The sequence below is a fragment of the Tachypleus tridentatus genome, chromosome 7 (assembly GCF_004210375.1).
Source record: "Tachypleus tridentatus isolate NWPU-2018 chromosome 7, ASM421037v1, whole genome shotgun sequence".
NCBI classification, from domain to species: domain Eukaryota; kingdom Metazoa; phylum Arthropoda; class Merostomata; order Xiphosura; family Limulidae; genus Tachypleus; species Tachypleus tridentatus.
In genome coordinates, this window is record NC_134831.1 from 80,173,322 (window position 1) to 80,191,108 (window position 17,787).

General features: G+C 35.0%; 1 protein-coding gene across 9 annotated transcripts in view; it reads right to left on the bottom strand.

Moving 5' to 3' along the window:
• Nucleotides 1-17,787, bottom strand: part of LOC143256056 (zinc finger MIZ domain-containing protein 1-like) — a 181,290-nt gene that overhangs the window by 117,922 nt on the left and 45,581 nt on the right. Inside the window, exon 1 of one of the 9 annotated variants that reach the window (XM_076512719.1) lies at nucleotides 16,355-16,378. The exons of 7 other annotated variants lie outside the window; for them this stretch is intronic. The gene's annotated coding sequence lies outside the window, so the exon portion shown is untranslated. Of the gene's footprint in view, nucleotides 1-1,700; nucleotides 2,062-16,354; nucleotides 16,379-17,787 lie in introns of those variants that run through there. One more of the 9 variants, XM_076512718.1, reaches the window with a different exon arrangement.

Consider the following 17,787-nt stretch of genomic DNA (forward strand, 5'->3'; position numbering starts at 1 on the left):
ACAGTCTGATCGCATAAAAATCCATAGGCACTGTTTCCGGAATAGCATGAGTACTGTTTTCATTCTTCATTAGCTTGAGGTAAGTGGCGGTTGGACGGAAAGGTTTTGGAAGCAACTTACGTATACGTGACTTGTGTTACTTTCACAGAAGTCGATTTTTCTTTACTATGTTTCGTATTATTGCTTCGGGCACGTGGATGGATTTTTCTACTGACATTTTTATAAGTGGATTCTCATATGTTACAAGACACTGCACTTTGGTTACTACGGCTAAATTATAACTTTTTGTAGGTTTCTTTCTTGATGGTCATGATGCTATAAGTTGATCTATATTCCTTTGCTTTACATTGACATAAAGTATATGGAATAGCTCTGTCTGGGAAGTTCTAAATCTCCGATCTAGATGAATTATTATGATCTGAGTGAATGCCTTCAGAAAGAACTGTTATATGCTCATTCCTACAGTTATCAATTTTCAGGGTCATTACACTACCTGATAAAAGTCGAACAATGCCAAAATGTAGATCTGTTATATGTTTTTATACCGACTGGTTATCATCTATTTGGCATGATGATTTTAATATTTAAAATCTTTATAATATGACACGCTCAACCCTTCTGTAGTTACGACAAGAATTTACAATTAAAAGCGGTTGCCTTCTTGTGAGTAAAAACAAAGACCAAATTTATTGTATTTATGGGATTATTAATAATAAAAATAATACTTTGGTACATTTCTACTTACGGCAAAGCTAGTAAGGCTATCTGCAACTGATCCTAACAATTAACTAAAGGGTAGACAGCCAATCAGTATTATCCTAATACGCTAAGGAATTGACTGTCACCATTATAACCAGGGGAGTATTAATCAATAGGCTTGGGCTTAGAGCGCAACAATTTGAGAGGCGCATCTTAAAGGACAAATTAAAACATATTTAATTTTGAGACTTTTTATACGACGAAATTTTCATCCACTTCATTGCATTCTAATTTCTTGCTGTTCGTGTTAGTGAATAATGTTCCTGGTGAGTCACTCGAGAAGGAAGAGGCGCATCTAAAGATATGGGCCTATAGTACCACTTAACTTTAATATTTCCCTGCTTACAATATACCTACAACTTAAAGTGCAGGGAGTACTTTGAGGTGTCAAACGGACTGGAACCCAGCTTGTCAGTCTCCGAAAGTCAGAGCTCCACTACAGAATAAAGTCACGCCAATCAGTAAGGTACTACATATCACTGCTAAAATGTTATTGGTAAAAATAAAACATTTCTAAACTAATTAAATAAAATGAATCAAATAAATATTCACAATGTTACTTATTCTCTTGAAGAGACCAAACTATTTTGTGACAGAGTGAGTGAAAGCATAATTACTAAAACACATCACCAGGTTATGACATAATAGTCAAAATGTAGTGTCTAGTTGTGAGATGCAAGAGTTAAAACTCAACAGCAATAACTATGACCTCAATACTTTGCATCGGGTTCCCGAAGAAAAAAAATACTAGGAAAGCGGCAAGTCTTCGAATTTACAACGATAAAATCAGGGGTTCGATTCCCTCGGTAAACACGACAGATAGCCCGATGTGAGTTTGCTATAAGATAACACACACACACTTAAAAACAACAAGAATATACATACATCACAATCACTTTTTTATATGCAAGATAAAACAATACAGCGGTAACCATACATACCCAACCAGATATCAAATCCGAAAGCACTTAAGACACAAAAAAGTCGAGGTATAAGATATACAGCTCTTCAAGAGAAACTACATCACCACAGTGTAGTGCCAACTTGTATAAAATATAGAACACCACTCTGACAAATAAAACTATCAAATTCCGTAACAGCCAACAAGAGGTACAGCGATGGATCAGCAGTAAGTTTACGAACATGGATTGCTAAAATTCAGGGTTCCATTCTCCGTCTGTAGATTATACTAGCACATTGTGTAGTTTTACGCTGAAATGACAACAGTCGACCGAGGGAGGAACTTATAACACGCATAAGCACAAAAAGGAAAACTAAAACATCACAATGTTATCAGCTAGTGACAATATAACAACACATGCGTACTAGCTCAAAAACACATATAAGATAAGCCAGGAAAAAGTAGCCAGAACTGTGCATTCATTAACAATTTCTTGGAATTCAATATATTTGTTTGTTTGTTTTGGAATTTCGCACAAAGCTACTCGAGGGCTATCTGTGCCAGCTGTCCCTAATTTAGCAGTGTAAGACTAGAGGGAAGGCAGCTAGTCATCACCACCCACCGCCAACTCTTGGGCTACTCTTTTACCAACGAATAGTGGGATTGACCGTCACATTATAACGCCCCAACGGCTGAAAGGGCGAGCATGTTTGGCGCGACCGGGATGCGAACCCGCGACCCTCAGATTACAAGTCGCACGCCTTAATACGCTTGGCCATGCCGGGCTATTCAATATATTCCAGTAATAACGAATATGTGTCCCGAAAGGGATCACTGAGAATTGACACACTATACACAAATTAGCATATCCTCAGTATAGCCATACCTTGCCTGGAACAATCGTTTCGCAAACGGATTACAAATTGTGTGTGTATAAGAGGGGGGAGAGAGAAGGTTGACCTCGCATGTGCTCCAGAATTTCGCTTATTACCCCACACTACGCCGTAATTTTCGTACGTGTTTTACTCTCGCTTGACCAGAAATATTTCAGAATCCACCATTTGGGGTCCCTTTCCGAGCTAAATGGGGCGGTTGCTTCTGTTTTCTTCCCAATGTCACCTCTTACTTTGTCTAGGTACCAGAAGAAGAACAGTGTAAGTAACATATTTTCTTAGAAACCTCTCTTGTATCCTATATGGTTAAGGCCTTGGTGAAAAAGTCTTTGTGAAATACTTAATTCAAATATTGTCATTCCTCATAGTAAGTGGCCTTTTGGAATCTATAAGTCCACGATCCCTTGCTGTGTGGAGGAATATGTAGTCTCCATTATTAACGGGTTACGTCCATGTATACAAGAACATACACTAAGTAAACTGAGAGTTCGACAAGTGTATCGTTGTTATCACAAGTGATGATTTTGTGGCCATTGGTAGAACTGCGGATGAGCAGCAGCTGAGGATTTGAATGTTTTGTGACTGCTACACTGAAGGTGAGTTTTGAAAACAACACCACTAGATGGCATTGTTTCTCTTCCAACCACATGCAAGTCTATCCCAATTAATGAATAACATACGTTTGTAACATGAGTTACAACGTACATATACTTATATACGACGCAGTTAGTCTGAGCTTCGTTTAGTTTGAATTTCGCGCAAGGCTACCAATGAATACTGGGATTGACTGTAAAATTATAACGTTTCCACGACTGAAAGGACAAGATGTCTGGTGAAACGAGAAATCCAACCCGCGACCCAAAGATTGCGAGTCAAGCGCTCCAACTACCTAGTCACACCGGAATATTAATATGAGCTAAAGTAAGTGTATGAGGTATACATACTGCATGGTTATACCAGTACAACGAGTATTAGCCTATTCTACTAATTGCCCACAATACAAACATAACACTATGACTTGAATACCATACCTCTTGTATATACAAGAAACCAAATACGGTTATGGCCAATTATAAATCAGTTATAAACATAATCACAAATTGCAACTGTTTATCTTTTTTCTTCATACTGGGCTTAGCTTAGCTCACTATAGAAATACTTACAGTAGGTGGTATTATTACTTCATAACGAATGCATAAAAATTATCACATTGAATAAACAAGATACAACCATGTTCAATCATGAACCTTGCAAACATGGCGAATTATGCTCATGAATTAACTTGCATACCACGTGAAATGCTAAGATAAGTCTTACATGTGCATCACGTGAAGTGATAAAATAATACTTTGATGTAAACATGTTTTAACATTATGATTGCCTGATTGTTGGTAGTTACTTGAATTTATTCTAGCTCTTCAGTCTTTGTAGATGTGATCCTTGCTGTATGGGACCGTGCATTATCCTGGTGTAACACAACACTTTCACGATTGATCAAAGCAGGCCTCTTTTCTTTCAGTGCAACATTCAAACGTTCTGACTGTTGACAATAGAAGTGGCAGCAACATAAAGTGAATCACACTAACAATATCCCACCTAACGCTTAACAAGACTTTCCTAGGGTGGAGGTGCATTTTGGGCTGTGCTTTAGCCAGTTTACCTGCACTGAGCCATTGTCTGCAGTGCTTAACATTTTTATAAAATATCCATTTTTCATCTCCAGTCATTAACCTGTCCAAAAAAAGTGAGTTACGTTCTCGAGTGTGTAGAGTAGTGCAAATGTCCATTCTTGCTCTAAAGTTGGCTTCTGTCAAATTATAGGGGACCCATTTTCCAAGTTTTGACACTTTTCTAAGCTGTTTTAGATGATTGTGAACTGTTGAATGTGTTGAATTAAGCTTCTGTGTTAGTTCTTCAACGGTTACAACACAATCTTCAACAAGTGCAGCCAGCAGCAAGTCATCACTAAACTCAACAGGACAACCTGAACGTGGTGCATCACTTGAGCTGTAGTCACCTGATCTGAACTTCTGAAACCACCTTCGACATTTTCATTCACTGAGAGACTCCACACCATAAATACCTTGAATGTTTCGTGTAGTTTCTGCTGCACTATTGCTTTTTATAAACTTATAAAGCATTATGTGCCTAATGTGCTCCTCAGACACATCCATCCTCATAAAGGTTTATTTGATTAATGATCTGAAAAGGTGGAGTTGGGTTAGGTTCTTTTATTTGTCTGAACATTTTTATACACGTCCTACTACATATTTTAATAATTAAAGCCTTCTACAAAGACAGAAATGATGATGCACTTTCTGTATTAAATTTTCGGACATTACATATGAGATGTTCTTATATGTATATATCATCAACAGTTATAGGATGTAACCAAGTGAGTAGCGTGCACCGACTCTGAATCTGAGTTGTTCATAGTTCGAAACCCGTTACTGTAAAAACGTGCTCAGTATTAGGAAATGTGTGTGTGTGGTATAAGAGTGGCAGACATATACCATTATATGATGAACCAGGAGTCGCCCAAGAGTTGGCGTTGGGGGCTGTTGACCATTTGTCTATACTATAGCTTATGAGTTCAAAATTAGGAAGAGTCAAGCGCAGATAGCCCTTGCGTAAATATCCAAAACAAACAAAAGTCGTCAGTGACGCCACACATACGTTACACGGTTTCTGCTACATCGTTATACGAATGTTTATTTCCGTTCTCAACACGTTAAGTATAAGATAAATTGCAGTATCACAGCGTTAAAAGAAAAAAACATACGTATTTTAGATAACGTTTAGTACTTAACACATCTTGCTCAACATATGCGTAAGCGATCGAGTTGCTGTAACATCACTAACAATGACATCACTTATCTTTAGTAAGTTGTTGAAACTAATTATTAATTCGCGGTACGAAACTCCACTGTTTAAATATAATTAACCCAGGCGTGCTGAACAGCATACTTCTTTGTGACGTCACAGAATGCCTTTAGCTAAACTAAGGCTATGCACGAAGAGTTCACTTGGCAACACGTACATCTGTGACGTTTAACAATTTTTGCACCGTATTTGTCTCTAGGAGGGCAACAAATACCTTTATTGACAACGTGGAATTGGGAATATCAGCTTACAAGATAACGCAAGTATTTGTGTTTTGAGGTTACAGAGTAATGCATATGGGTCAAACAAAACTTTATGGACTATTCTAAGAACTAAGAGTGTAAGCAAAGGAGAATATGTTCTAATACATAAACTACACTACATCTGCCATATCAAGTGCTGACGAAGCCTTTCGTTCAATACCACGTTTCATCAGGTCGGCTGAGATATTACAGACATAGTATCAGTTGAAGAGTAATATATATATATAACAATATGAGCACGTTGTCATTGTATTACAAAATAATGTGTGTATAAATATCATTCTCCAGAAATAAATGTTTATGTTGTCCAATATTACAACATAACACAAGTGATGTGAATACACTAATAAATAATCCAAATAGGAATAACAGATACAAATGAACAATTAGTTCTATGCAACTAATAATACACGCATATGATAGAAAATAATACGTGGATCTATTTTACATAGTACTAAACTTAGACAAAATTACACATTATAATATTACACACGTGCAAGATGGTCTACTAAAAACAAGGCAGAAACACAAGTGTGTGTATGTGTTGGGTTTAACTTTTCAATGTAAAATGTATATGCATTATTTTCAGATCTTTAATCAGTATATCAGATTCTAGTAGTCTGAAAATATTCACAGAAACTCTAGAATCGTCTATAAATATTTAACGTTAGCTACACTTTGTAAAGTGTCATAAACATCAAGAAAGTTTATAACAGGAGACACTTATTATGGAACTGGGAAAACTATATTTAGATCCAGTTTTTGTTGAACCACCTTGTAAATGTGTTGATGTAGTTTTATTGATCCATCTTGTATATATGTTGATGTAGTTTTTATTGATCCATCTTGTACATGTGTTAATATAGTTTTTACTGATCCATCTTATATATGTGTTGATGTAGTTTTTATTGAACCGCCTTGTAAATGTGTTGATGTAGTTTTATTGATCCATTTTGTACATGTATTGCTATATTAGAATATAACAAAATCCAAGGAAATGGTCATGTTTTCTAATTAAAAAATTACTTACCCCTTAAATGAACACATACTCATCATTGAATGTCATAATAAAATATTCTTTCACATAGAATATTTTCTGTGTACATTTAAGCATAATTACAGTTGGACACAATCAAACTTAGCTTAATGATAATAACAACCATGGATAACTTCTCTAGGGTGTAAATAAAATTAGCAGCAATATACATAGAACTCTGATTTTATATAATAAATTCCAATATACTTTTGTGGAACATGGTAAGTATATAAGATGCACAAACTACAACACACCACTGTTGTATTTAAAACAAACAAGGTGTAGTTCGGTTCAATAGAATTTTGTGGCACATGCTATGTCTATATGATACACAAACTGCAACACACTGCTGCTGTATATACGTAGGTGCAGTGTGGTTCAATAGAATTTTGTGGCGCATGTTATGTTTATATTATACACAAACTACAACACACCACTGTTGTATTTAAACCAAAGAAGGTGTAGTTCGGTTCAATAGAATTTTGTGGCACATGGTATGTCTATATGATACACAAACTGCAACACACTGCTGCTGTACGTAAACCATACACGGTGCAGTTTGGTTCTATCTATGAATAATAAAAATTCAATTAAAATGTTTATCTGTTGAATAAACTTCTACTCACAGAGTAACTCTATGCCTAGTTCAAACATTGTAGCACACAACCCACAGAAAACTAAATAGACAAATTTATAAGCATGTATTTATATAAACAAAAAGTAAGAAAAATTACAAACAGAAACTGATTGATAGAAAGATAGGTGTACGAGAAATAAACAAATAACTTATTTAGTACTGATTGAGATCACGTGCATCATATGAGACCATATAGGGATACATATATATATATATCAAAGGTATTTATCTCGCTGGACAAACAAAAGAACAAACAAAATGTTATACAACGTGAAATAATTAAGCAGAGAGATAACCAAAAGATGTTATAAAGTCACCAGGGAGAAAAAGAAATCATCAGTTTTTTATATGATTGGATACAAAGCAGGGATAAAGCTATATAACCATGGTAACTTGAGTGACGTGATAAATGTGTATTATACTCAAAAATACCAACCGTAATTAATAACAGTCAACTGCGGCTACAACACTTATCCAAAATATGACTTACGAAGCATACTATATATGAATCTCTATACAGAGTTTGCAGCTATGCCCTTTGGGTACGATGTGACGAAAGGAAATCTGGTTTGGTTAATTATATTAATTAAATTAATTTGTTGAGAACAAATATCCTTAACTCATTGGGAAGATGAAGATTTGTGTTCCTTCTTTTAAAATGAAAATCTAAAAGTTGTTTTCCTAACATGTTCTTAAGAGCTTTAGGTTTCTATACGTGTAATCCGGATACCTAGTTACGGTTGAGAATAATCTTTAGAATACCATCGAATTACACTTAAATGTCAGTGCTGTGGCTGAGTTACTTATAAATTTGGACGTCCAACAGAGTAATGTATCATGCAGTTGTGGTTACTACAAATTTGGTAACGTAGTTCACGTATTTACGAGTCAAATGACCATTCAATAGTTGTTTGAGTAAGAAAAAGATATAAAGAAAGAAAGAGACAAAATGTCTTTTTTTTTTCTTATAAAAGATTAAAACGACTTCAGAACAATACTATACATTACTGGAGCTTACAATAAAATCACATACCTTACGCCCCATACTGGAGGCAGTGGTAAAGATTGTTTTTGTTATATAGACAGCAAGAGGAACTTTGTATCCTCGAGGTAAATAAGTATTTGTTAAAAGCAATTTATGAAGTCTGTTCAGGGTCTGGCATGCATGGTCTGATGGTTAGGACGCTCAACTAGAAATCTGAAAGCGTGAGTTTAAATCCCTGTCAACGAATATGTTCTTCCTATATGGTTGTCGACTGGTCAAAAGCACGGGTATAAAAATTATTGACTTACAAAAGTTCCGACCTACCCCAGGCTAAAAGCGATTAAGCTTGTAATGGGCGGGAGATGAAGTCGCATCATGCTTGGAACTTTCGGTGGGAGTACAAAACATCACGGTACAACTCTTTATTACAAGTGTATCGTGGTGGCATAGACCTAAATTAACAATTGCAATCTTAAGAAATGTTGCAAGGTGTTTAACAAAAATTTTAACAAGTTATGAACTGAATGGTGAATTCATTATCTTAAGAACGATGAAAGATATTAAGTAACGCGTCTTGCTCTCTTAAAATTGATTTTCATCAACGATACCATAACTTACATTAAAAATGCATATATTACTTCATGTCTTTAAATATTTTCATTTCATCCTCTAGAATATGGGAATATCCGTTTACCGAGTCCAAAATTAATAAATTAACGATTACTCCATCAAACAGGATAAAACGAAATAACAGCAGAAAATATGCTGATAGAGATAGTTATGAGGGGTTTACAGAAACATTCTAGTAGACTTTGAATGGTGGAATTTAAACAGAAGAGGAATCTATACAAAAAGGAAAATTTACAAAGAAAAATATCTGTCTACAATAAGTAACACGCCATTTAGAACATGACAGAAAATCGTTCAAATGTCCTGGTAAGAAAACCAAAAATGGTATAGAATTTTGTGTATGGGATGAGAAGCTTGCACGTGCAGATCTTGAGCTGTCCCTGTCTAAATGTGTACAGGACGCATGCGCTGTCACGCTACTTCAAATTCCTGAACATAGCTGCTTGGCAGAATATTCACAGCCTTGATATATTTTTGGATGACATACGACTGGGCAATAAGAAAATAGGGCTGTTTACAACCTCTCTTCTAATCTAATAATAGCAAGCACTTCCGATTACCCGCCCGTCAAAAAGAATGCTCCTCGTCGGTGTTGACGACCAGTACACCTGAATAACCGAAGTTGTTATACAGAGTTATTTTCAAGTAGAAGGTCGAATTAATCTTATTTATTTTAAACACATTTAAAAATAATATAAATTGACTTTACACCGTCAGGTATGACATGTTTAGTACGTAACGCTTGTAGTAAACATATCTGATATCAACGAGTTTATTGCTAATCATAGGAGCCTCTGATTACAGGAAGAATAACGTATATACTCATTTCACTTACCCAGCTTTATTCATTTAGTTTGCCTACACTGTTATTTTGAACTTTATTCATTTAGTCTGAATACCATACTATTATCAGTTTTATTTAATTTATTATTATCAGCAACTATGGCCACTTAGTCAGCATACACTGTTATTATTCACTATGTTCACTTAGTCGGCATACACTAATATTATTCACTATGCTCACTTCGTCAGCATACACTAATATTATTCACTATGTTCACTTAGTCGACATACACTAATATTATTCACTATGTTCACTTAGTCGGCATACACTAATATTATTCACTGTGATCACTTAGTCGGCATACACTAATATTATTCACTATGATCACTTAGTCGACATACACTGTTATTATTCACTATGTTCACTTAATCGGCATACACTAATATTATTCACTATGCTCACTTCGTCAGCATACACTAATATTATTCACTATGATCACTTAGTCGACATACACTGTTATTATTCACTATGTTCGATTGACGAAATGGATGAGGTCGTGATTAGATATTTGTATCTGTAACACGATACAAATGATGCTAATGTGACGAGTATTATCTTTATTGTTACCTTTAAGAACGATACATTTATTCAGTGTGATTTAATAATAAAAATAATGCTTTATTTGCTCCTCAGAGTTCCTTACCCATGATTGAAAATAAAAAGCTAGCAAGCGTATTTTTGGCATCCTACTCACCTTCCAATAAATGTTAGCACTCCTGCTGCCAATATTTAATACGTTTAGCAGAAATACAGTCTGTAATACACTTATTGCAAATCTTCTCCGAATAGAATTTATACATTTGCTGAACATAGCTGTTACACTTAGTTAAATTGCAGATTATTAGAGAAAAAAATACTGTAAAAAATGTTTCAACCACCATTCTGTGCTCAGTTTTCAATAATTACAAATGGAATTGATGCATATTCTGTATTTCTAATAGTTTTTGTTCAGTCCAGAACAAATGGCCAAATTTCGTTGACGTATCAGTTACCGCTGAATACGTAAGATAAAAACATGTTCCTCAGTGATATCATCTACAGAAATAAAAGGATCTTCTTCCCCCTTCCCTATTTGTGTCGCCAACACAAAATAGATTTACTGCCGTAGCATGTAAAGTCAGCAAGCGTTACATAAAGGAAGTCTTATCCAATCAAAGGCTAACGGATTATATCATACACAAGCCAATCAGAAGCGCAGACACAAAAATAGTTGAGCGTATTTCAAGCAAGAAATCAAGATCTTTATTAATTTCATGTAATAAGAGTTCAAGAGAACTTAATTTAAACTCAAACGTATTGAAAGACCAGGCAGAAACACAGCATTGTGCACAAGCCTTAGTGTAAGCAAAACGACGAACATCCAATCTATTTTATAGATCCAATGCATCCGTAATGTACGATGTAAAAGTAGGCCTAGACAGGTAAACAATGGATCCATACAGGTGTGTGCTCGAAAAAGATGCCACACATAAGAAAAAGAACATAATAATAAATGACTTACATTGTTCACGATTCAAGATTCTTCAACTGGAAGAGCATTTACTTTCTCTTAACTGCCAACAGGGGGTTCTCGAATCACAATATATCTCAAAAGCATTCCAAGATATTTATAAACTTTCATTGTATCTCGAAAACAATAATAGTAAAAAAGAAAAAAAAAATGTCCTTCGCATTAGAGTCAAAAAAATGGTTTTACGATTTCCAACGTCACAATTTAATTAGTATTTTTTATTTGTATCTAGCATTTTTTTTGTTTGCAGTTAAGGGCAAAGTTATATAATGGGCTGTCAAATGTTTACTTTGTTCACGGAAGTATCGAAACCCCCTTTTTGGTGTTTTAGGCTCCTACAATTACTGCTGAACTGAGCCACCAAGGAACGTTTCAGTAGTAAGAATATTTCTAGCTACACAAGCACACACCTGTATCTTAAGACGTAGCTTAATTATTTATATCTGAAATAATATTAAAGTGATTCATTTACACGAACAACACGTCGCTTTGGCAACCCCTCTAACCTGTATTCATACTACCTATGATAATTACAAAAAATGCTTTGTCTGATAAACTGTTAACAAAAAATAAGTGCTATGTTTACTACGAAATGTGAAATCACGGAATTCTAATGAAACAGTAAAATATGGTAGCCAAAGAATTGTGTATATTGAGTTCATATAAGTGTAATAGATGTTATTTCTGTATAATTAATATTTCACCTAAAATTAGCAAAAATTGTGTTCTGTAACTTTTTTTTTTTCATTTAAACGTACTTTTTCACTTTTAGAAAATAGCAATAATAATAAATATTACCGACAGATGGCACTATAATATTTAACTTGTTTCTCGGTAATTCTATAGTGGCCATATACTCTCACATAAAATCATAATTACAATTACATAACCCTTTATCACCAATAAAAGTCTTGCTTAAACATCAAAAGTTACAGTTTATTGTTTTATGTTTGTCAAGAGAGAGAGTGTTTTCTATAGGTTAAAGCTTAAAGGATTATTTTAAAAAGAGAAATATAAATTAACTGTTATTTCCCTGATTGTTTAAACTTGATAACGAACTCCGTTTTAAGAATATAAAAATCAAGACGTCTCAAAATCTTTAATTTCCCGATAGTTTGCCTCACGTTTTTCAGAACGATAATTTCATAAGAAAACGTATCTTTATACACATCCCAATCACATAACCGCCGAGAAAACATAATATTATTTAGAACTATCTGTATATCTGTAGTTTACATATATATATATGTTATAAATCGGACAAATAGGTACATATTTTTATCCATGAAAATTAACATAACCCATATTGTTTGGCGATACTAAAGCGCTGTAATTAACTCTTTATCATGATTTATATTTGTTACGTACAATTACAGAAAATGTTACATTTCAGAGCAAAAAGGTTTAATGAAATTCACCTAGGTTTTGCCGTTTCAAAGTTAAGTAAATAAACACGGATTAAATGCAATAGACAAGAAATATAATGAAAATAGGTAACGTTTATTTAATAGCGTAACGTTAGTATCATTTTAAATAATTCGTTAGTTTTGTTAACAGTATCATTACTAACATACTGATTTTCTTGGGCGTTTACTTCGGCGCAAAATTGCACCATGGACCACTTGCGCTGTGCCAAAGCAAAGATCGAACCTCGAATGCTAACGTTTATGTTCTGAAGCCTACTGATGAACTATTAATCAACATTAATCTCTTGATTTTAAAGTCTTTTTTTAGCAGTTTAAATTGTTTCTGAAGATTAATTTTATTTTATAAAAATAGGAAACACCGTATTCATAACAGTATATTAATAGAGCACAGTCGGAAGGGTATATCGTGTTTAAATGCTTGCGACCAATTTTAATATGGTGATAGCTCATTTATAGCTAAACCTACAGAATTTAGAGGTTAACTTTGCTATTACCATTTACTACTAATCATAGTCACTGGTTATAACATGGTGGAATATCTGCTATCTTTACAAAGCACATCTAGTATCAGCGAGATTTCAGGATTCATTTTTCTTCTCTTTAAGCATGTTTTGTTCCATAACATTCCAAAGAGGTTCCAGATCGAGATTCTGTATTGGCCAAAGTTTATTTCAAACCAATGACAGACACAACAACTGGTATGACATGATACGTTATTATACTGAAATAGGTATAGATAGATATCCTATACAGTACTCAAACAGTAGTCATTGTTTTGTATGTAGTTTTCATTTTTATATTACCCTGATCTTATACTAAAGATAACACAACTGACTGTCCATGATAACCTCACTCCAACCACTGACTGTCTGTGATAACTTCAACAACTGACTATCTATGACAAGTTAACTCCAACAACTGACTATCTATGACAAGTTAACTCCAACAACTGACTGTTTATAACCCACTGATTGTCTATGATAACTTCACTCCAACCATTGACTGTCTGTGATAACTTCAACAACTGACTATCTATGACAAGTTAACACCAACAACTGACTGTTTATAGCCCACTGATTGTCATGATAACTTCACTCCAATAACTGTTTATGATAACTTCACCCTAATAACTGACTGTTTATGATAGCGTCACCCTAATAACTGACTGTTTATGATAACTTCACTACAATAACTGACTGTTTATGATAACTTCACTCCCACAACTGATTGTCTATGATAATTTCGTTCCATTTCATTTCTTAACGTAGTGAACGTGATATAAAAGGGCAACAGTTAGATTTTGGGTAATACGTCTTCCTTTGTATTAAGAATGTAAAACACACCAGGATGGTAACACGTTTCATAAAAATAATGTCTACCTTATATTAATATGAGGAATGCAATAATTTTTCTAAATGTTCTCTCCTTTATTTTACAAGAACGATAATAAGGTATTAGGGAATAGTTTCTCATTTTCGTCAGTAGTACATCTCTACCTTCATAAAATGGGATTGCTGGGGTCAGCGATCCACGACTCAAGGCCCCAATAGTGGCACAGTGGCATGTTTGAGGACTAACAACGCTAGAAACCAAGTTTCGATGCCCGTGGCGTAGCTTTGTTCTTAACTTCAAAACAACAACAAGCATGACTTGAGATCGCGCCGATAATGTGGTCGCGTTTGAGACGATTTGACCACAAACAAAACTGTCCATCTCACATGTTTTACGTTCTAACGCGGCATTCATGACGTGTTTTGAGTACTGGTGTATTAACTGTCTGCTTCTCGACTGATTTGTTTATTTTGAATTTTCGCGCAAAGCTACACGAGAGTTATTTGCGCTAGCCCTTTTAGGAGTGTAAGACTAGATGGAAGGCAGCTAGTCATCACCACCCACCGCCAACTCTTGGGCTACACTTTTACCAACGAATAGTGGGATTGACCATCACTTTATAACGCTCCCACAGCTGAAAGGGCGAGCATGCTTGGTGTGACGTGGATTCGAACCTGCGACCCTCGAATTGCGAGACGAGTGCCTTAACCACCTGGCCACGCCAGGCCCTTCTTGACTGATGACTTTAATTTCATTCCTATGGTTACATGGAATCCATGCTCGTGAGAATCGCTTTGCTACTTTTAAAGTTATGCGAAATCAAATGATTTGTATTGAATGTAACTGGTTATAAATTTACGTGTTAAAAAACGTTTTCATATTTTTATTGAAAACGTTGTCGGTAACTGATAACAAGCGCCAACAGGGAAGAAGTTACTTGAAACTAACGTGATTCAAACACTAACAAAATACGTTGCATTGTGTTTTGTCATTGGAAGAACAAAGGTAATCAATGACTTTTTAATGTGACAACGAGTGAGGATCGTTCTAAAAAAATGAGTCGCTTTGTATAGAGTCTACAGGGTACTTGTTACCAAAATCGGCATGTCATTGTCTGGAAGAGTTTGTTTTATATGATTTCTTAGTAATAATAATATTTATGGGTATGGACAAGCTTTCAGAGAACTATTTTCGCTTTTAAATCACGACAATGAAAAGACACTTTTTGTACAGTAACCACGCCTTCATTTCATTAGTACACGGCATTTAAGAATAACATTAAATTTTTAAGTAATATTTTTCTCCTTTTATCTCATTGGCTATTGATATATACGGATGGTGGTTCGTTTTGTTCACTTCAGTACCATTCGTTATAGGGGAAATATTCAATTCTGGAAATATGATATATTTCAATTATCGCGGTGAAATACACAAGTGAAATAGTTTACCTTTTTTTGAAGACGTGAGATGTTTGCTTATTTAGAGTCCATACAGTAATGCTGAACAGTGACATCTGGAGAGCAGTTATTGAAGTTCGTTTTGTATTGAATACGTTTCAACATGTGCTCTTACGAATATAAATCAGAAACGTTTGCATGAACAAATTTTATTTGAAGTTATTATGCATCAACATTGAACACCGACATGACACCCATGAAGACAAACAGAGCACCTCAAACTATACAGATTATGATCACACTACCAAGCTGCAATTATTTTACATGAATCTACGTTTCGATAAATAAGAGGCCTGGCATGGCCAGGTGGTTAATCTGATGGTAGCGAGTTTGAATCCTTGTCACACCAAACATGCTCGCCGAGGGGGCGTTATAATGCGAAGGGCAATCCCACTATTCGTTGGTAAAAGAGTAGCCCAAGAGTTGGCGGTGGGTGGTGATGACTAGGTGCCTTCCCTCGAGTCTTACACTGCTAAATTAGGGACGTCTAGCGAAGATAGCCCTCGTGTAGTTTTGCTCGAAATTCAAATACAAACTAACCAAACAAACTGATAAATAAACAGTTCCGTTCAAAATTGGCTGACAAATAGGTCAAAATAAATATACAAATATTTATAACTATTTCAGAAAGTATTTTCTACGCAGAAATTGACCAATAGGATGCTCACTGTAACAAATGGTTAATGACATTTTATTAAAGCTTTATGATGTGAACTTTTCACTCTCACTGACAACTTTGCCCGACGTTAGGATAATAAATGCTGAAATATTTAACAGCTTCGTTAAAGACATCTTACCGTAGAGTTCATGTCAGTCCTCGTTTTGTCTACCACACCCTCACTAAGAATGGCACTTGATATCACTCCAACACGTTCAACTGTGATCGTGTATGGCGTGCACGTAACAAGATTCCGGCGTACTTTTGGAAAACCATAAGAATAGGGCACAAACTGAATACAGATCGAAAAAACACACAAAAAACATGTATGTAGCTATGTGCTAAAAGCACGTAGCAACGGAAATCCATTAAATTATGACGTACTTTATTCAGGTGAATAAATACATTCTACTTTCTGGTACACAAAGCTGTATCAAGACTGTGGGCGTGTCATACTAATACAACTAGACGAGCATCGATGTTTTATTAATATATTAGTATGTGCACAGTAATTATTATTAAAGGTGGCATATAATAAAATGAATGTTGACCTTTTTTTTAAGTTGTTTGTTACAGTTTGCGTAACATGCACTCGACAACAAATTCGTTTTTCCATTATATGATGTATAATATAACACGTAAGCAGAACTATGGCAACTGAACTGTAAGATTTACTAAAAGTCATTAATGCTGCTTTCCCAGCAGGAACATGAGAAAAGTATTCGTTTATAACTTTGATATTATAAACCTGCTTTATACGTTTTACACGAAACTTAGCCCTTGATTAGCTTTGCGCGAAATTTTAAACAAACAAATAAATACACGAAACTTCTAAGAAAAGAGTATTGGAGTTTTCTTTGCGGAACAGTTATTTTTTATTTAGTTGTTATTGTTGTTTTGAATTAAGCACAAAGCTACTCAATGAGCTATCTGTGCTCCGCCCACCACGGGTATCGAAACCCGGTATTTAGCGTTGTAAGTCCGCAGACATACTGCTGAGCTACTAGGGGGCATTTGGTTATTATTACCATTTCTTGACCCTCAGTGAATCAATTCAAGGACATACATATATATATATATATATACACACTGCTGGCCAAAATATTAAGGCCAATGAACGTAAAGAAAAAATATGTATTGTGTGTTGTTAGACTCAACCACTTATTTGAGTAGAGCATCGAAAGATGAAAATAAGAAAAGGGAAAATAAAAACAAAAACGTTTTTAGCATTTAATAGGGAAAATGTGAACACTATGAAATTAGCCTAAATACTAGCTGGTCACAAGTTTAAGACAACACTGAAACGAAGCGTTAATCGGTAAACACATAATGAAATTTAGTCATTTGTGTTCAAGCATTAGCGTTGTCAACATATTCCACTGACATCTCCTGTGTTACACTGGGTTAAAACATGGCAAAGGCTAAAAAGTTGATAGAGTTTGAACGTGGAAAAATTGTTGAGCTGCAAAAGCAAGATCTCTCTCAACGTGCCATCGCTGGTGAGATTGGGCGTAGTAAAACTGCTGTTGCAAATGTCTTTAAAGACCCTGAGGGATACGGAACGAGAATTTT